Source organism: Gigantopelta aegis, chromosome 1 (genome assembly GCF_016097555.1).
Source record: "Gigantopelta aegis isolate Gae_Host chromosome 1, Gae_host_genome, whole genome shotgun sequence".
Classification (NCBI taxonomy): Eukaryota; Metazoa; Mollusca; class Gastropoda; order Neomphalida; family Peltospiridae; genus Gigantopelta; species Gigantopelta aegis.
Window position 1 is genome coordinate 7,043,505 of NC_054699.1, and position 22,521 is coordinate 7,066,025.

Consider the following 22,521-nt stretch of genomic DNA (forward strand, 5'->3'; position numbering starts at 1 on the left):
TTTTTTCGGATGAATCCAGATTTTCTTTACAACGTGGTGATGGCAGGATGCGCGTCTACCGTAGGAGAAATGAACGCTATGCTGACTGTTGTGTTCTTGAACGAGATCGTTTCGGGGGTGGGGGTTCTGTCATGGTCTGGGCAGCCATTGCCCATGGTTATCGTTCACCACTAGTCGTCATTGATGGCAATTTAAATGCTCAACGTTACCGCGATGACATTCTCGCTCATCACGTCATTCCTGTTCCATAACAACGCCAACATCTCGATTTTTCAGCATGATAATGTCACCTCTCATACAGCTAGAGACACTGTAAATTTTCTTAGGACAAATAACATTGATTTCATTGATGACTGGCCCGCTAAAAGTCCTGATCTCAACCCCATCGAGTATGTCTGGGATAGTCTGGACAGACGATTGAGGCGTCGTCCCAACCCACCCGCTAACGTCAACGAACTTCGTCAAGCGCTCATTCAGGAATGGAACAATATTCCAGAGGCAGAAATCAACACTTTAGTCTATGCGCCTGCGATGCACTGCAGTGGTCAATTCAAGAGGTGGTCATACCCGTTATTAAGTGGGTTTTTTTTTTTTTTTTTAACCCCTACCACACTTGGTCAATATTCTCCCAGTTTCTGTTAACCTATGGCCATGATTTTATGGCCATGATTTTTGCACCAAACGATGCATCATGGAACACTCTTTAAACGCACATATAACAATTATTCACCCGGTTTGTTTTCATCAAGTTATGTTCAAGCAAAGTTAGCGGAAGTTTCTTATTTTGTTCAGTATATATTAATTAATCATCGGCTATATGAATGTCAACATTTGATCATTACGACACGCACTTTCCCGAGGGAATCAGGGATAATTTTTATGCACATTCCCAGAGCCAATAATATGAACAAGGTCGACAACACGTATTTTGCATTAATGCACCTGATGATAGGAATATTCGTGAACAGGGAAATCGACACAGGCTATTAAAACCTTTTTATTTATTTTTTAAAAGAAAATTTGCATTAGTATGAAAGCGATGCTGTAGAATAACTTAAGCTATATTTTAACTTTAATTTATACAAGAAAAATAAGCGTACTCTTCACAACTGGTATAGCAAAGGTCGTGGTGTGCTGTCCTTTCTGAGGAAAAGTGTATATAAAAGATCCCTTGTTAAAAAATTGCTAATGAAAAACTGCAACGGAGTTTCCTCTACGACTACCGTACATATTAGAATTGCCAAATATTTTACCTACAACCGAAGATTAATCAGTGTGTTCTAGTCTAGTGGCGTCCTCGAACAAAACACAGTTTTAACTTTGAGATTCAATGGGAACTTATTCTGGTAGAGGGAAGTAGTCCTGCCAGCCAGCACCCAACAACCATAATCGTACATAAGGAATGTCGGTGTCTGTGTGTATTAGCGTGCGTGCGTGTGTGTGTGTGCGTGCGTGTGGTTCTGCTAGAGCAAATATTCGAATTCGGGCAAAAATAGCTGGTCGGAAACCTTTTCACCATGTGTTTCCATCATTCTATCCACAATATGTATAGTCGCAATACATGGGGGAAAAAATGCATAGTGATTCGTTTGTATAACCCCATGTAGCTGTTTGTAGTAATGTTAATACGAATAAATGCTGTTATTCAATTTCGGGCATACATTTTCGTTCAATTCGGGCACATATCAGCCTGCCCCCTGCCCCACCCTACAGAAATGGGAACACGTACGCTTATACCAACAACAATTCTGAATTGTCATTGTGTCAGGTAAGTTAACGAAACAAGGATTACGTACACAGGCGTACGGACTCCCATTTTTATAAGGGGGGTGGGGGGATTGTTTTTTTTGCCCGAAGTATACAAAAATGTCCAAAACTTGTAAACTTATTCATGTTAGCATTACTACCAAACCCCCTGCATCTATGTCTCGTAAGCTTATGAAGGAAGGAAGGAAGGAAATATTTTATTTAACGACGCACTAACACATTTTATTTACGGTTATATAGCATCAGACATATAGTTAAGGACCACACATGTATTGAGAGAGGAAACCCGCTGTCGCCACTTCATGGGCTACTCTTTTCTATTAGCAGCAAGGGGTCTTTTATAAGCACCATCCCACAGACAGGGTAGTACATACAACGGCCTTTGATATGACAGTCGTGGTGCACTGGCTGGAACTAGAACTAGCCCAATGGGCCCACCGATGGGGATCGATCCCAGACCGACCGCGCATCGAGCGAACGCTTTACCACTGGGCTACGTACCGCCCCCGTACGCTTATGATTATGTATGCATAATTAATGCCACAAATGTATACTAGTATATAATAATAATGCGAAGACTTAAAGGTTAATTCTAGAATGTTCATTCAATGTATATATGTTACAGGAAATATGTATTATTAGCAAATATGTATAATTCCTGAAAATTTCAGGAAATATGTGTAATGTCTGATTCACTCAGGAAATATGTGTAATTCCTGAAATTTCCAGTAATTATACATATTTCCTGAAATCTGATGGTGAAAATTATACATATTTCCTGAAATCGTTCTGATGAGAAAACCAATAGTATTTAAAGAATAGTTTGTATCATGTCTGGCATGAAATAACAACAGCAATATGTTTCTAAATTGAAATACATTTTTATTGAAACATCATTTTAAAACGGAAACATAGCACATTATTTCAACATAATACATATCAGAATGTCTAGAGTCTTGTTTAGTGTTCATTACAACACCAATGATATTTCGTGGATCAGTTCTACCTCTGTCAACATGGGGGATAGATATAGTCACATTGTCGCCGACTTGTACGGGTGCAAAGATACGCTTACTTCTTTTCACCATGCGTTCAGCTTGCATAGTTTGGGCTTCATTAGCTCTCTTTCGCTGTATCTGAATTGCTTCTTGGCGAGAGGAAACAAGTTCTACTTGAGCATTCACAGTAACTTACTTCATCGGATGTAGTTGGAGAGTTGGGAAGAGTTGCTGGGTCAGATACAGAGGAGTCAGTTGCAGTGGTCACGTGATCAACGTCTTCACCAGGAACTGGCATTGCAATGGCTGCAAGTAGATCATCTTCTGACTGCAATCGATGGAGAATTTCAGGAAGCTATCTCAGGAATTGTCATAGCTAATCTGTAGGTATGTTTGAAGTAATTAACAAGCCTTCTCACATAAGATGAAGAAGTATCCCCTTTTGTTTTTATAACCACTTATTACTTTACATCAAAGACATTCATACACATTGATACCAGTCAAACTCGAGTGTTTTGATTACTAATCTATTTTGCACAACATTAATGAGAAAACCATGTCAGGATTTGTCGCTGCTAATCCTTAGGTATGTTTGAAGTAATTAAGAAGCCTTCTTCCACAAGGTGAAGAAGTATTTTCTTTTCTTTCTTTAACAAATTGCTACTTTACATCAAATACTGCTCTTTAAATACTATTGGCTTTCTCATCAGAACGATTTCAGGAAATATGTATAATTTTCACCATCAGATTTCAGGAAATATGTATAATTACTGGAAATTTCAGGAATTACACATATTTCCTGAATGAATCAGACATTACACATATTTCCTGAAATTTTCAGGAATTATACATATTTCCTGATAATACATATTTCCTGTAACATATACAAAGAGGATACACCAACCTTTGCGAAAACTCCATACATCACAATAATTACATTATCTGAAAACCTCATAATACTATTGACAGTGCTGTAATGTTTTTGCACAGAGTTTGATGACCACCGGAACGTCACGACCAACCCAGTCATAAACGATTTACTGGTGTAATGCAATTAGCCGTGCTTGAAGAGCCGGGTTTGCGTTCAAGATTGGACGTTATGCGTTCGCTTAAGAATTCAATAATTACTATATTTTAAAACCCTCAATCTTTTTTGGACCGGCCTCGGTGGCGCAGTGGTTGGGCCATCGGACTACAGTCTGGTAGGTATAGGGTTCGCAGCCACTACACCATCTTCTCTCTCACTAACCAACTAACATGTGATAGTATAATGATTAGAAAATGTCAGTCAATAATTATAGAATGTTTTGTACACTAATTAAATTTATATATTGTGGTAAGTCAACTGAAACAAAACAAAACAAAAACCACATTCTTAACGGCACCTCAGCATATTTAAAACTACAGCTATACAAATACGATTATTGCTACACTTGGCCTAAATAGTAAGGCCCACACACAGGCATAAAACTGCTCACACCGTCAACGTTCAACCTCTGTCAAAGCGCTCGGAGAAACATTATAAATGAATGCAAGAGGCTTTGTGTATTGTGCGTGGCTGTACGTCATTCCGATTGTCTGTCGTATTGGAATGGTTCCAGCTAATCTGAGTAATGCCATTGTTGAGTACACCTTGGGAAGGACGGGTCACACGGACACTTCATAACCTGGTTCATTAGCCCCGTGTCCTGGAATGCTCTGGGAGTACACTGGTTATTTCTTTTCATTTCAACTTATGTTCGTGCCTATATCCAATTAAGGTTCAAGCACGCTGTTAGTGAGAGAGAAGAGGGTGCAGTGGTCTTACACCTACCGCTAAAGCTCACTCTGGGTTAGAGTCGGTACCGGGCTGCGTACCCTGTACCGGGCTGCGTACCCTGTACCTACTAGCTTTATGTTCGATGGCTTAACCACCGAGGCCAGTGCACTGGTTATTGTGTAGTCCGGCATGTATCCTTTGTCAGGGGCGGAACGTAGCTCAATGGCACAGCGCTCGTTCGATGCGCGGTCGGTCTGGGATCGATCCCAGTCGGTGGGCCCATTGGGTTATTTCTCGTTCCAGCCAGTGCACCACGACTGGTATAACAAAGGTCGTGGTATGTACTACCCTGTTTGTGAGATGGTGAATATAAAAAAATCCCTTGCTGCTAATCGGAAAGAGTAGCCCATGAAGTGGCGAAAGCAGGTTTTCTCTCCCAATATCTGTGTGGTCCTTAACCATACGTCTGACGCCATATAACCATAAATAAAATGTGTTGAGTGCTTCATTAAATAAAACATTTCCTTCTTTTTATCCTTTGTCAGGGTTTCTCCCAGAACATAATTTCAGGGTAGGTAATAAAAACAAAACAGACTCTGAAGTGCCCCACTACATGCAGGTGGTTATAGGTTTTAAATGTTTTGAAGTCGGACACTCATTTCATGCACTTGGCAAATTGTAAACAGCCGCTTAAGTTCAGCCAGCCCATTTTTGCGGACTATTTTCACTGGGCCCCGAAGTGATCATTCGGTTTCCTGTGTAGCGTTAAAAAAAACCCACACAAAAAAAACACCGTTTGTCTAAACGTAACCCCAGTCCTCTTACAACATTATACAAATATATCCATTAATTTAGAAGATTTTAGAGTACTTAATTTTACACTGCGTACCCTCTAGCAGAAACCATCTTTGGCGTGTTATGCACCACCGAGTACTCGTAAATAAATTGACTGGTTTTCATCCCGTCCTTTCCTATCACATATACATGTATATATATATTTAACGTTAGGCGCAAAAAACCAGTCTAGAGAGCACTTGGCCTCTTGGATACTGAATATGATGGGTCGAAGGATCGAATGCCACCAATGGACTCGCACTTTTTTCTCTCTCCCCAGCAGTATTGGTAAATCGTGTTGCCCCGTGTCAATTATACATGATAAAGGGCATGAAGAGGACCTTTTGCTGCGTTTTGATAGGAGTTGCCTAAGCGATAGCAGTGGGTTTCCTTAGTCGTGTCTCTAGACCAAATGTTGTTAAACAAAGGTTGCCGATCTTTCGTAAAATTCAAATGGATTCTATAAACTTCACGCCTTCACCCCATTTCAATCACCTTGCGCCTTGCCTCACCTGCAACTATCAATAAATCAACCAAACAACAAAGCAAACAATCAATCATTCATTCAATCAATCTGTACAGGACTCGAAATTAGCGGCTGCATCGCACTTGCCGCAGGTCTGGGGGTTCACTAATGGCATTTATTATTTTATTTTTTTTGGCCGCTGATTAAATAGTATTGCCGTCGGTTATGGGAACATTTGGGGGGGGGGGGGGGGGGGTTGTTGTTGTAAAAGCTACTAGTTTAAAATTGTCGTTGTTCGTAGATGAGCACATTACCATTTTGAGAAAATTAATTACTCTTTATCATTACTGTATGATTTTCTTAACCCTAACCGTAACCCATTTTCTTTCTGGGGGATGTCTTCCATACCCTCTGTTGATCGTGGTTGCATTAAGTTCCATAGTGCCACACTCAAAAAAAATGTTCTGACAGAAACACTTATAAATTTCCCTCTACAAAAACGGGAGCCCGTACGTCTATGCCACTGCATACTCAATCTAATTAAAATTAGCTCCACTATTACATGTGGATCTATCACCAGCCAGTTGGAGCTCATGTCCACCAATCAAAACCTTACTTGCAGAATCCTGCCAGTGATTTAAATATAATTTGAAAACATTCCGAATTATCCTGAGGGTATACGATATGTTTCATGTGAATTACGAATGCCTTATTTAGACCAGTAGAACTAATTTTAATCGGATTGTTAACAACACTGCGTAGTCTCCAATGTCCAGGTAACATTTCGTCAGTAAATAATAATTTAAATATTGACCAATCACACGTTATTTGGGAGCATATAAATTCTAAAAATATCGGGCGAGTCTATTTTAGTGGTCGTAGTACAGCGAATCATACCAATATGTACGGGATAGGTTATCAGTCTTCAATTTTACATTAAAAATTATTTATTTTATAAAATAAAACATGTTTTAAGACATTCGTAATTAACACGAAACATGTCGTATACTCTCAGGTTAATTCGGAATGGTTTCAAATTATTTTTAAATCACTGGCATGATTCTGCAAGTAAGGTTTTGATTGGTGGACATGAGCTCCAACTGGCTGGTGTTAGATCCACATGTAATAGTGGAGCTAATTTTAATTAGATTGCTGCATACTAGTATGTGCTAACATCCACTCTAGGTTCAAGGACATCTTGGGTACACCATCCTAATTCCGCGGGAACTGTACAAAATAATGGGGGTGGGGATATGGGCGTCTTGCCACAGATTACCTACTAGAAGGGTTTCTACCAGAGGGTACGAATGGTAAAATTACGTACCCTATAACCACGTAAATTAATGGATACATGTTAATGACTTTTAGCAAGATTATAGCAAGAGAACCGCTGTTTAACATTTGTATAACAGTACATAAATGCAGCGTCGCAATATTAAAAGAGTTCAACCCTTAACCACCTTGTAAGGATACGTATCATTTTTTTTTTATTTTTTTTTATTACGTACCCTCAAATTATTTTCGGACAAAAAGCCCGACTAAGTTTACAAATATTCGTTCTGCTGACCTGGTCGTTATAATATTTATCAACCATTAAACCAACAACTATGAACTGACAAGACAGGTCGACCATAACAAGCCACTTTCAAATCATAACAACTTGACATTAATGAGGTAGCCAGCAATTGCTGTCCAGAGGAATCAAAACAACCCGACATGACATCCTCGCCCGTTCATGCGGCATGTAATTTACCTGTAACAGGTCGTATGGATTTGGCGATCACACACATTATTCCCGCTTCATTAAATACTTAAGGTATTTGAAGCACTTCAGCTCATTACACGTTCTTCAAATCTTACTAGCCATGAAGCCGTCCGACTAGGCAGCGATTTCACAGAACGGACACGCACGCTTTAGTAAAATAGATGAGTGTGATCTATTTAAAATATATAGTTGAGACCTGTTTCCGACTAGCACACATCGTCCCGGAATTGGCCACTACAGAGGTCAGAGGTTAAATCAAGGATGGGCGTGCCTGAACCGTATGGATATGGGTACGTTAAGAGAGTTCCTTTTCCTTCCTTCCATTGCAGCGGTCAACACAATTTTTATGTCCTCAGTGATTAGAAATGATTCCAAAGTTCTAATAGAATCGGGGATGGATCTGACTGTCCTAGAGCGCCGCCAAAGGTGTTTGGATTTGGGATCGAATCCCATTGATGGCCCCATTCTGTTTTGTTTTTGCGATTTTCCCCGTGCCAACGAGCGACCCATTGTTGGTACATGTATATTAAAGGTTGTGGTATGTGCTGTTCTGTGTTGTAAAGTGCATAATTAGAAAACATCCCTTGCTGTTAATGGAAAAATACCTTGCTGTTCTGTCTCCTCTGAAAACTATATAATGTCAGAATTGCCAAATGTTTGGCACCTATTAGCCAATGATTAACAAATTAATGTGTTCTACTGGTGTCATTAAACAAAAGAACTTTAACTAAAGTTGTTTAGAACTTCGTTTTGATTTCATACATACATGTCCATACATTACTACAGCGTTTGAATCTGTCTGTTACTATATTACAACACTGAAAGTCGTGCTTCCAAGATCATTATTTGTGGAATCGGGTGGTGACCCGAGGCCTAAGTTATTTCACTGACCCTGTGAGAGGTGCAGCCAACAACAAAAGGAGACACTCGTCTCTTACCACTTTTAATTTTACTTTATACAGACAAGTATAGAAATGTTTGCCTGCATATTAATTAAACCAGAAATATACAGATTAATACTATGTTTGGGGTTAAACAAAATCATAATTGTATCAAAAGGTTAACTTAAAACAATAAAATCTGCAAACAATATGGGTATGGCGCCATACCAGTTTTACCCTCTGGCAGAAACCCTGCTAGTGTCTATACTCGAGACTCTAATAGTCTGAGACGCTAGTGTCATGACAAAGCCATACAAATTGTATGTGTGTGGCCTCATTAGAGATTGAGTCTGGACTCTAAACGTTTTATAAGCACGGGCCCAGGGTCTACGACTACCGCTGTGCGTTTGTTCAGATTGTTTAGGTGGTGTCATCCAGTTTGGGCTGACTGTTACAATCTGATTCAATTAATTTTTCCAGCGTGACATGTAGGTAACATTGTTTTTCTTTCTCTCATGGTGATTGCCAAATATGCATGACTTGAGGGATGGACGGGGGGCGGGGGGGGGGGGGGGGGGGCGGCGGCGGCGACGACATTGTTTGGAGTGACGTAACTGGCGAAGGGGACTATAGGTTTCATCTCCGTCCTTTCTGTCCGTTCGTCTGAACCACCACATATAGTTTTTCAGACTTGTTTTCACAATGTCTCAAGACACGGAACTGAAATTGTACAGCTTTATCATGTAGTTACAAATCAAGTTTGACACACATGGCGGTGTACCCATTTTTTTTTACAGAGTTATGGCCCTTGAACTTAAGAGATATGAACATATGTTGGTCCTACTAGGGGACATGTTGTCGGTGGGCCCATTGGGCCATTTCTCATTCCAGCCGTTTCACCACAACTGGCTTATCAAAGACTGTTGTATGTGCTATTCTACCTGTGGGATAGCGCATATAAAATACCCCTTGCTACAATGCAAAATGTAGCGGGTTTCCTCTCTAAGACTATATGTCAAAATTACCAAATGTTTGACACCTAATAGCCAATAAATCAATGTGCTCTAGTGGGATCATTAAACAAAATATTATTTTGGTTTTCTTCTTATTTGCCATCACATGTACGTTACACTTTAAAGTAGTGTCGGAAATAGAATAAAACTGATTTTCGTCGATTATGTCTTTCATATTAAACTAATAAGTAAATATTTTGTAAATATATATTTAATGATACTCTACCTAATTTAGCATTTACTTGTTTGGGTTCTCGTTGATGTACAAGGTGGTGTTTACTCTTGAAATTAAAAGAAAGATGACAGTAAACAGATGATTTGTGCACTTCATTGGAACAGACTATAACAAATTTTGATCGACATGTGTCAATTTCATTTAACCTTAAACAATCTTTTAATTTAAAACTGCAAGTTAACTGAGTATTTTTAATTTCAGCATAAATTATTAATTATGATCAGCATATTTAGTCAATATAAATTCAATATAAGTACATTAGAAATTTACACAGTTTCCAACCACTTAAAGGTGCTATATCATAGTTATATGTGAGCATATGTTAGTGATAAAGATTCGTCAATAAAAATGTATTTTCTACTAGTAGATAAAATTATATTATATTTATGGGCATATAGTTGAAGGTGTAGTCTTTAAATGTGAAAGCAATATTTAATTTCAAAAAAATTATTCGCAATAGCTGTGATTATGCAACCTGGAGATAGCACCTTTAACACTTGTATATAGCACCTTTAATACCGGTATAATAGAACACACAGTTTTGGTCAAATGTTTACAAATATTTTATTTTGGAGAGGGATAGGGGCAAACTGTCATCAGAAACGGTCCCTCATTGCAACAGCAATGAAATTAACACGTCAATAAAAATTTGTTATAGTCTGTTCCAATAAAGTGCACAAATCACCTGTTTACCGACATCTTTCTTTTAATTTCAAGAGTAAACACCACCTTGTACATCAATGAGAACCCAAACAAGTAAAGACTAAATTATATAGAGTATCAATATATAGATATTTACCTGTCAGTTTAATATGAAAGACATAATCGACGAAAATCAGTTTTATTCTATTTCAGACACTACTTTAGTTACAATCCCAAACCGCATTTTGACGGCAATAAATATTGTTTAAACTACAATCCTTTGGTTAAATGATCAATTCTGACAAATCAAACGTGGTTCTGATTGTCCTGGCATTTGTAGTAGCTAACATTTTATGCGAAACAAAAGTAGTATACACGTATGTAGGGCCTACCTCGAAAACCAGGAACCTGGGCTTTATAATATAATGTATACATACATGTAGCAATTGAAATACAAACACAGCTACAAGGTCAGGCAAACTGAGTTCACTAACTTTGTTTGACAAGCGTATTAATGACTCACTCACTTCGTGTGTATACAGCATAAACTACAGCTATTAAATTGGACTGTATAGAGAGTTCATCAGCTCTTTGTTTCGTTTTGTTTCCTGCTAACAAGTAACATGGCCCAGACAATACTCACCGTCACAGGACCCGTGTAAGTCATGTATGACTAAGCAGCAAGCTCACTGTCCATACGGCCTCGGTGGCGCAGTGGTTAAGCCATCGGACTACAGGCTGGTAAGTACAGGGTTCGCAGCCCGGTACCGGCTCCAACCCAGAGCGAGTTCTTAAGGGCTCAATGGGTAGGTGTAAGGCCACTACACCCTCTTCTCTCTCACTAACCAACTAACAACTAACCCACTGTCCTGGACAGACAGCCCAGACAGCTGAGATGTGTGCCCATGACAGCGTGCTTGAACCTTAATTGGATATAAGCACGAAAATAAGTTGAAATCAATCAAACTGTCCATACAAGCCACGTTCTGCAGAATAGACACTAAATATTTCTCTTAAAGGGACAGACTCTAGTTTCAGACCATGAAAATGCACACTAAATTTAGTTAATGTACAAACCTGTAACACATTTGGATAAAGTTATAATTAAGTGCAACATGAATCTGTGACTTTCAAATGGTGAAATACGCTCTAAAAATAGACTAAAATTCGACTCAATAATTGTTACCTCTCAGACGCACATGCGTTTTTAAAAATATGAGAAATACATTTTATGATATTAAAAACACCCAGATGACCCAATACACTTCGAAAGTACGGAAATAGTAAACTAAACAATAAATTCTAAGTAAAGTATGATTTCAGTTATCAAAAACGGCTCTAATAAAATTATACCTTAGTGTTTAAAAACTAAGGCATGTCCCTTTAAAGGGTAAATTTCAAAGTTGCATTATTTACCAATGTTACATTTATTAATTTTTCTTGTCAAATGTAAACACTATATTTTAAATTACGTCATGGCCACACAATTATTACATACTGTATATATATTTGTCTTTAATTTACATACATGTATTACAAAAGGATGACCAACATGAAAATGCGACATCTCATAATTTGAAATGCATCTCCATACTAACAAAAAGCATGAAGAAATGAATGAATGTTTAACATCATAATGAACTGGGTACACAATGAACACTCACACTCACTCACACTCACACCCACACCCACACCCACACCCACACCCACACCCACACACTCACTCACACTCTCACACTCTCTCTCCTCTCTCTCTCTCCTCTCTCTCTCTCTCTCTCTCTCTCTCTCTCTCTCTCTCTCTGTGTGTGTGTGAGTGTGTGTGTAATTTATAAATTCCACTAACGATACTAGAGGAAACCACTGTTTATGTCCAGCGGCCATATACCAATTGCGGCCATATACCAATTTTGATATTCTTGAGTTAATTATGCAAATATTATAAAACAATATTGTGGGACTGACTGATTCATTGATATGTATATGTACAAAACATGTAGTTTAATATTCATATATGTGGTTTAAATTGGTTGAAATTCCTGCTGGATATTCGGTCCAATAAGCTACACATTCTACCAGTTGGACATTCTTACCAGCAAAATAACTGCTGATCTGACAGGACAGTAGGCAAAAAATATCTACCTGCCTGTGGTGATGTCAACTGGCAGAAACAATATCATGATGGTAGTATTTCGACCCCTGACATGTATGTCAAAATATATGTACCAAATATGACACTTGCAACTCTGAGAGTGCACCTTTAAGGCCATGATCAGATTTTGTTTTCCTCATCTGCACCCACTTTTACATACGTTATTCTTATTAGTTGTCCACCAAATTCGATTGCATTGTGAAAAGATGTAAAGGTCCAAAAGCAGGTCAAGGCTGGTCTGTTCACACCAACTGATTTCAATACAATTGAACTAGATGGACAATGAGCACAGCCTAAGACTTCTAAACCATCTGTTGTTTTTACAAATGTATACATGAAATGAAGTTCAATTACCCCCTCTGCAGATTTCAAATATTCATTTACAATGTCCAAAGTATATATATTTTGACTTTCTGCAATTTCTCACATTTTTCAATACAGTTCTCATTTGTAAACAGATTAAAATATTTCTCCAATTTTCCAAACTGAGGCAATATTATATACTGTATATATATATATATATATATATATATATATATATACCGGTATACATGTGTGTGTATGTGTGTGTGTGTGTGTGTGTGTATATATATATATATATTAATTAATTAATTAATTAAATGTGTGGTTGCTGAAGTGAAGACTGCTGATTAACTCACCCATTGTTCCAAAGTAATGCTTTATTCCGAGGCCCGTTTAGGCGTAGTAAAAAAAATTGTTTGGTTCCGGTTACCCGACCGTCCCTAAATTTTTGGTGCCGACCCTAAACTTTTTTTAACCTTTTCCCCACCCTTTTTTTTCCCACCTGTTTTATTTAATAATCCATTAATATCAATCCTAATTTTCGTCGACTCTAAAAACAACAACTGCAGAGAGATGCCACGAGATCTGTCAGTCCAAGATCTCGTTACCAGAAGACCCGGAACACTTCGCGCAATTTTACTTCCGAAGAGTTCCAAATGAAAAGCTTCCGAGAGCCATTCGGAACTCCTCGTACATTTCCACGAAATATAAGCGTAGCGGAATGTGACGAGGTGTTCCGATTCCTTGAATGTCGTTTCATTTGAAATTGATTTAAATACATGTGTAATATTATTTGATTTGGATGAGCACATTTTTGACATTCTACTCTGTAAATGGAAGACGCCATTGACACCACATGCTCTCGGACGTGTTCTCGTACTCATTCGGAACTACTCGGAACTTGTAAATCCAATCTTCAAAATGTTACGCTAGTTTACTGTTAAAAAGCAGAATGATACAAATTTCCAGTCTATTTTGGTAGGGGAATTCCCTAAAACGTAATCGAACTTCTAGAAATACCGAGTTACGATTCAATGTTAAACATAAAGAGTAAACATGAAAATACCCGATTATGCTGAAAAGATTACTTAAATTAAATATTTAGACATCAACTCTATCAATATTTTGCATTTTTTGACAAATAACCCCTGTATTTATTATTAAATATGATGATATCCATGGCATTTGAAATGAACTGGTAGTACCCAAAACCTTAAGAAATGACAACTCTTTTCACATTTAATAGCGTCTGCAGTGCTGTAGTTGTGAGGGGGTGTAACCATGTTGTGGATCAGACCTTTAAAAGCAAAAATACAAACCTGTTTTACCTCTTTGTCAACAGTGCAAAGATACTGTGCAGTGTCCTTATGGACGACCAAAAGGGAAACTGTTTTCCTGAAAATAGTTGTTTTCTTTTGATATCTCTGCTATGAGGATAGTTAGTATGGAGATCTTTTTGTTAACTTATTTTGTTAATTTTTTATTGACATCTTCGTTGTGTTCATGATGTACATTTTGTTATTGCAATACTGGCAATGAAATAGGCCGGGAAGATCAGTGTTGTTGCTGTAGTTGTGAGGGGGTGTAACCATGTTGTGGATCAGACCTTTGATATTAAAACTTTTTTCCAATGAACAAATTATAGTGTTATTTTAGTGTTATCGTAGTTTATAACGTTACCGTGTAGTATTAGACTTGGGTGGTGTTTACATTAATACCGATTGTGGTTTGACTAGGTTACGACATGTTTTTTTTTTATAGAAAATAATTAATGATTCTCATTAGAGTATGTATTGTCAGTTGCACTGTAACACAAAGAAAGAGCTTTTAATATATTAATCTGCTATACTATTCAGGAAAATGGGGGGGGGGGGAGTTTTCCCTACCTACCTACCCTATTTGTTTTTGGCATGTAACAGGAACCAAACAATTTTTTTTACTTGGCCTTATGCACTAATTATTTGATTGGTATCACGGTTCATCTAACAGGTACTGTAAGACTAGCTGTACTAATAACAGAAAGAAAGGATTGCATGGCTGTTGCAATTCCCTGATTCATCTATAGTTCGTTCCACCTAAATAATTAATCCGAAGGTTGTAATAACCAACTGAGCAAGCGCAGCAATAGTTAGTCCTTTTCGGTGGTTTCCCATTTAATATTTGATAGATCACCAGTTCGAGGGAAATATAGCTAATAACACAGACAGGGCCGATCATTTAGTTCGAGTGAAGGCTTATAGACGACCCTGGACGTGTGTTCGACCTGTCAGCAGTTAATATATGGGTTTACCGAACAACAAACTCTGGACTTCGTTTTTCAATAGAACAAACTCTGGACTTTCGAGGTCAATAGAAATGTTTTTAAAGGCCAAAGACATATTGTGTGTTAATAATTTATTGCTGTTATTAATAATTAATTACCGGATAATTTATTTTAATTTGTTAAGCCAAGCTGAAAACTACAGTCCTTCACGATTGTAAATAATGTATTTAAGCAGGGTCCAATTGTTCAAACCATAGATAAATTAACCCCAGTGGGTTAGACAAATATTTTCCTTTTAATTATTATTGCACAAATACAAAATAAACTTTAGATTTGATTATGTAAGGATACCTTTGATTGTTCTTGATCAAGTCTCAACATTATATTTTCAATTATTATTTGCATTGATTCTGTCCTTGGGTTTAAAAAGTTCTGTTCACCACTTGTTAAGCGAACTAATGTTTGATCAACTGGCCCCAGATCCAGGTGAGTGATTCAGCATTCTATGGAGAAACAGTCATCACACGGACAGGTGAGTGGTCACACCTGCTCCCATCCACACTTTACTGGAAAAGTTTAGGTGAGAGCGCTGCAAACTGATCACCTTGCAAGCATTTGTTTTTACCATAATGCATTTTATTTCAAACTTCATGTACTGAGTGCTCACCTAGCTCTATTTCAGGAGAGTGATCTTCATCATGCCTTGATTTTGCTCATGGTGAAGACTAGTATAGCATGTACAAGGGTCAAAAAGACATTTTGAATATCACAAGCATAAATATTTAAAATGTAAATAATCCCAGGATAAATTAACAATAAGAATAACTCAAGGATGTTACAAATACTAAGACTCACTGAAGTTAACCCAGTTTCTAGTCACACAACCAGCAGACGACAGCTGTACGTTATCACATTTTAGGTGGATGATATAAAAAACAAACATCCTGAGATGACATTAAAACCTGTGCTCTTGCATGCACAAACCCAACTGTTGACCTTAGGATTGAAAAAGAAAAAGACTATACTGATCAATTATGTATGAAAGATCTGTGCACTGTCAAAGTTTTTCAATAGCTGCTTCCAACCAAAATTATTTATTAGCTTTTGCCTTGAGGTGTAAACATTTGCCTTCAACTATTTATACATTGCAGGGCTGTAGCTAGGAATTTTTTTGGGGGTGGTGGTGGGGGTGGTGGGGGGGCAACTGTGTAGTTAAGTCTTAAACAGTTAAGAAGAGAATTGTCTTTAAGTTTCTATAATGCATTCCGGATTTTTTTCTTGCCCCCCCCCCCCCCCCCCCCACCCCCCGCTAGCTACGGCCCTGCATTGTATATATGCATGTCCATCAAAAATTACAAGTAAACTATCTGCATGTAATTTACTAGATAAAAAAGATAGCATAGCATAAGATTAGATTTTTATGAACAAGTGTTCCAAATTCTATCAAGATTAGGAGTTACTGACAGTGACTGATCAATTATTAAGTAGAATAAAACAGTTGTTTTGTTTAACAACATCACTAAAGCACATTGCTTTATTAATCATCGGCTATTAGAAGGAAGGAAATGTTTTATTTAATGACGCACTCAATTTTTTTTATTTACAGTTATATGGCGTCAAACATATGGTTACGGATCACACAGATATTGAGAGGAAACCCGCTGTTGCCACTTCATGGGCTCCTCTTTTCAATTAGCAGCAAGGGATCTTTTATATGCACCATTCCACAGACAGGATGACACATACTACAGCCTTTGATATACCAGTTGTGGTGCACTGGCTGGATCGAGAAATAACCCAATGGGCCCACCGACTGGGATCGATCCCAGACCAACTGCGCATCAAGCGAACGCTTTACCATTGGGCTACTTCTCACCCTTCGGCTATTGGGATATCAAACATTTGGTAATTTTTATGTATAGTGTTAGAGGAAACCCGCTTTTTTCCATTAGTAGCAAGGGATCTTTTATATGCATCCACCCAAAGACAGGATGGCACATGCCATGGTCCTTTGATATACCAGTCATGGTGTACAAGCTGGAACGAGCTTGAGAAGATGACTGATGGAATTAGGCACATTTGAATCAAGCACCGTACATATTAATTAATGTTATGTTAGACAGATATTGCCGACAAAAAGTTTGCTCTTTTTTGTGCAACTCAGCTGCAAATGTGACAGTAAACTCTGATTCTGTAGTTTCCTGATTTCATGAATAAAATTGCTATGTCATAATAAGACAGGAATCTAATCATACATGGTTCGAAATAGCGGCCTGCGTAAAGCAAAAAGCATTCCATTTTTAAACCTAGCAGTAAAAATAAAAATTCACCTAAAATTACTAAAATATTGCAGGTCATTTGTCAAGAAGGAAATATTTTATTGAACGACACACTCAACACATTTTATTTACAGTTATATGGCGTAGGATACATGGTTAAGGACCACACAGATATTGAGGGAGGAAGCCTGCTGTCGCCACTAATGGGCTACTCTTTTTTATTAGCAGCAAGGGATCTTTTATATGCACCATCCCATAGACAGGATAGCACATACTATGGCCTTTAATGTAATAGTCGTGATGCACTGGCTGGAGTAATTTTTCAAGAAACAAATGTATATACGATTATCTCATCTTCTATTTAGCCGAGGCTTTGTTTAATTTTAATTTTATAATGCTCTAAAATAGATCTCAGAGGTCCTAATTTACAACACGTACACTGTTCCAAACCCTCCACTCACCCCATGCTGTCTTATTTCCAGTAGGCCATATTTTTTCTTAGCAGGCCTTATTTCTTTTTGCCTGCTACTTAAAAAATTAAGAGCAGGCAATGTTTTACTTCCTATTTCGAGTCCTGTTACACAAGGCCTAGCTACCTGTAGTCCTGAACAGTTTTTATTTTTTTATTTTTTTTAAAAACTGAATCAAACCGAGAAACTATAATCAGCCGAAGTGTTCTGAATTTAATTCGCTGATTGCAAAAAATTAGGAATCATGATTTAAAAAGAAATTTTTTTTCTTTTAATTTTTTTTTTTTTTGCTTCAAAATAATTAGGTCTGATGTGTTAGCATATCTGTACATACATGTTTTATAATTTAGATATATTTTCAAGTTATTTATATAGTTATGTACGTGCGCGCGCACAGGTAGATGTGTATGTATGTGTGTGTGCAAATGGTGCATATGCAACCCCCAAAGGTCCACATTTTTTTTCTATCAAATTTAGATAACATTACATAAATGTGTGGGTTTTGGGTTTTTTTTAAATTCTTATTGAGTCTTAGCCATTGTTAGTCTCATCGCGAGGAATTCGTACACCATGGTACCCCCCATTAAAAATCCTATGTATGGACCTGTCTATATACAAAGATTATGTGACACAGTATGTGCAATCTACCATATTGTTCCCTGTGGATTTGTACGGTTTCTTGTGGAAGATTACAGTTGTAAAAATTTAATTCTAGATATTGTAATCTATGATAGATAACACGGTAAGTCACATCATGGGCATAAAGAAAGAAAGAAATGTTTTATTTAACGACGCACTCAACACATTTTATTTACGGTTATATGGCATCAGGTATATGGTTAAGGAACACACAGATTTTGTCACCACTTCATGAACTACTCTTTCCGATTAGCAGCAAGGGATCTTTCATTTGTGCTTCCCACAGGCAGGATAGCACAAACCATGGCCTTTGTTGAACCAGTTATGGATCACTGGTCGGTGCAAGTGGTTTACACCTACCAAATGAGCCTTGCAGAGCACTCACTCAGAGTTTGGAGTCAGTATCTGGATTAAAAATCCCATGCTTCGACTGGGATCTGAACCCAGTACTTATCAGCGTGTTGACCGATGGCCTAACCACGACGCCACCAAGGCCGCATCATGGGCATACTTCTGGTATCTATGATAATCTTACAATAATTGTACTCTTCGCATGTAGTTAATGTAGACAGGGATTGAAAATGGCTGACACACCTGCCAGATATTTGATCTGACAAGTTTAATGTTACAAATTCTGTTGAAGCCTGAATGAAAACTTGGGAGACTAGTAAACCTGATTGACTCAAACTAAAATAATTGCTGGTCTGACAGGATGACACGCAAGATAATGTCTTGGCCTGTACGTGGTGTAGTAATGTTGACAGGTAAAACCAGGTTGGAACCAATTTATTTTGATCCAATTAACATAGATTAATCAGTATTGTCGAATATTTAATCTTAGGACGAGATGACTCTTATAAAAAAAAAAGCCCAGAAGAACATGTTAAATTCCTATAATTTGCAGGGCCATAGCCAGTGGGGGGGGGGGGGGGGGGGGGGCAAGGACAGTAACTGTTGTCCCCCAAGAAAAAATTATAGAAACAAAGAAAATTCTATTCTTAACCGTTTAAGGAGTTTTAGACTTATTAACTACTCAGTTGCCCCCACCCCCCACCCCCAACAAAAAATCCTAGCTACAGCCCTGATTTGAGCCACATTATTTGTATGTAATTTTTTAAACATATACTAGTACATGTATATATATGTAGTGTTAACATTGTCCAAATACATAAACAGTACTAGTTGATGTCTCAATTGAGAAAACGTTCGCAAAGAATCACTTTTACAATGATGTCTCGGATAGACAAATTTGTAGTTATTTCTTAGAAATAAATGTAAACACACTAAAAGCACTTGTAGCCATGATACCAAATACAGATCCAGGTAAATGTGCCGAGGGGCACAGACCTCCATCCCCTCTTTTTTCCACCTTCATACATCATTTTTTTTTCATAAAATAAAAGCCTGTTCAAACTTCTCGCACTTCCTGTCCTGGACGGAGAATCTGGGAAAGGCCAGAACCTATGCCCATGACAGGTGTGCAGTATATAACTTCTTGCTCTGAATGTGCATGTTTAACTACTTGACCTTGACCTCTCGTCCCATAACACAACTACATTGTCACCGAGTGTGGGTTGCCCCAAACCCCTATGAAATCCTGACTACACAAATAACAATAATAACTTACCAGTACCTCAAAAGTCAATACATCTGACACTAAAATGTTTCACAAAAATATCTCATCTGGTACATATAATCTTGTGTACTGGTAGTCTTCAGGTCTGTATAGTATAAACAAACGTACGCATGCCGCATGGCCGTGTTTTAGGACATCAGCATCAGGTAAATTCTTTCAAATTAACGATTTAGTTTCAGTTCATGCTATCATTAATAAATTAACACTAAGAAACATGATATCACTGCATGTATAATGTAGGCTCACCGTCACATAATATGTGGATATGCATCTAAAATTTCAATGAAATTCAGTCGAAAATAAATTAGGCTAGCTTAGCAATTAAAAACAAAACAAAAACACCACATGATATGATTCTCAAACGAAATCGCTTGTCGATAGCGAAAGGCCTACTTATCAGCGCGAAGAGTAAATCTACACATTATCAGTATCTATCTCGTACTTACATTTTCATGATAACACAAAACCTCACTGTTGGTCTGTCAGCTAAATATTATCTTTGGATAAAAACTGATAAAGAACACTCAACGAACACTAAAAGCATCCATGATTTATCACAAAAGCATCATGGCGTTCGTACTCATGAATATGGAAATGTCATCCCTAGTGCTATATTTAGATTCGACACAAATCATAGGCCTCACGACGTCATAAATTTAAGTAGCGTATTTCCTACAATCTTTGAAGTCTGGAGGCTTAAAGTATTAATAGACGCGCGTTCGGGAATTGTAGCAGGGGTGGGGGATGGGGTTCTAGACTGCGGTAACCGAAGTTTATAGAGGCGGGTCGAATCAAGCTTTTTCGGAAAATATATTGCGAAAAAATAAAATTAGCTTCAGAACGGAGGGATTTCGACCCCCCCCCCTCCCCCCATCATGCACACACACCTGGCGATGCGATAAGGGCCCGTCCATAATTTTCACGAGCGCGGGGGGTGGGGTGGGGGAGGTTTTAAGGGGCCAACGTACACTTTTTTTGAAAATGAAAAATGTCGATCAACATTTTTCATTTGGGGATGTACACTTTCAGGGTTCAGCCTCTGGAGGCCAGGGGCCCAATCCGGGGCAGACACACCTGTTGAACCTCATATTACTACTACACGACTAAATACTTATACGTCCAAAGAACCAATGAACAGTAATGGATTAACTTCGAAATTACCAATAAATCTCTCTCTTTTTTTAAAGTTTGTTTTAGCAGTTGATTTTTATGCGTAGTATTTGGCCACCCGTATCTGCATGTAGGCACATACATGAATTATATATATTAATAATGGTTTTCTATATATGAATATGTATGTGGACACATGGCTATTTATAATGTATAAATTAAAGTACTGTAGGTTATATTGCCAATCTTCTGTGTATGTGTGTGTGTGTGTGTGTGTGTGTGGTGTGTGTGTTTGTATTTAGATTGTTAAACAACAACAAAAAGAAAACGAAAAAGAAGAAAGAAACGAAGTCAATTAAGAACTATAAACATCTATTACAGTAACCTATTTACTAAGAGCAAAATCTGCGTTAAAGATTTCAATTACAGAATAGCGAATCCAGGGTGGAGATGGAGATTAAAGATTTCAACAAAAGAGTAGCGAATCCAGGGTGGGGATGGAGATTAAAGATTTCAACAAAAGAATAGGCCTAGCAAATCCAGGGTCGGGATGGAGAACGTTTTGGTTGGTTGTTTGTTTATGTGGGGCTTTTTTGACGACACCACTAGAGCACATTGACTTATTAATCATCGGCTATTGTATGTCAAACATTTGATAATTCTAACATACTGTCTCAGAGAGGAAACCCGCTACATTTTGTCCGTTAGTAGCACAGACATGGCAGTACACACCACAGCCTTTAATATACCAGTCGTGGTGCACTGGCTGAAACAAGAAATAGATCAATACGTCCCCGACGAGGATCGATCCCAGACCGACCATGCATCAAGCGAACGCTTTACCACTGGGAGGGACGGGGCGTAGTCATATGCACATCCATATCTATATACATTTTTTGTTGACAAATATACTAAGAGTAATAGTCCAGCAGGTGCCCTCTCTGAGTTACACCCAACACTCAAGACCCGCCCTTGAATGCTCTCGAGATCTGAATCTTAAGACCAACTGCGACTTGACCATGCATTTAAAGTCGATCAAGTGACGCGTCCTGTGTGCTATGAGCCCGAAGTCATAACAGTTCAGTACCTCACTGTGACTCGTGATTCTTATGCTTGGCACACACCTACCGATTAACGCCGACGCGACTGTCGAGTCTTCATTAATCGATAGGTGTGTGTCGAGCATTACGTCGCGTGTCGTGGGGATTAGAAAGGAATTTCTCTTTAAAGACGGCTCAGAACACTGTGACACAAGTAAGGAAGGAATATTTTATTTAATGACACACTCAACGCATTTTATGTAGGTTATACG

At 38.0% G+C, this 22,521-nt stretch overlaps 1 protein-coding gene across 2 annotated transcripts in view; it reads right to left on the reverse strand.

Annotated features, from left to right (window-relative positions):
• LOC121370095 (monocarboxylate transporter 12-like) overlaps nucleotides 1-20,686 on the reverse strand; it is a 41,189-nt gene extending 20,503 nt beyond the window's left edge. Inside the window, exon 1 of one of the 2 annotated variants that reach the window (XM_041495200.1) lies at nucleotides 20,546-20,686. The gene's annotated coding sequence lies outside the window, so the exon portion shown is untranslated. Of the gene's footprint in view, nucleotides 1-7,577; nucleotides 7,600-20,545 lie in introns of those variants that run through there. The other variant, XM_041495221.1, reaches the window with a different exon arrangement.
• Between the last annotated feature and the right edge of the window lie 1,835 nt (nucleotides 20,687-22,521).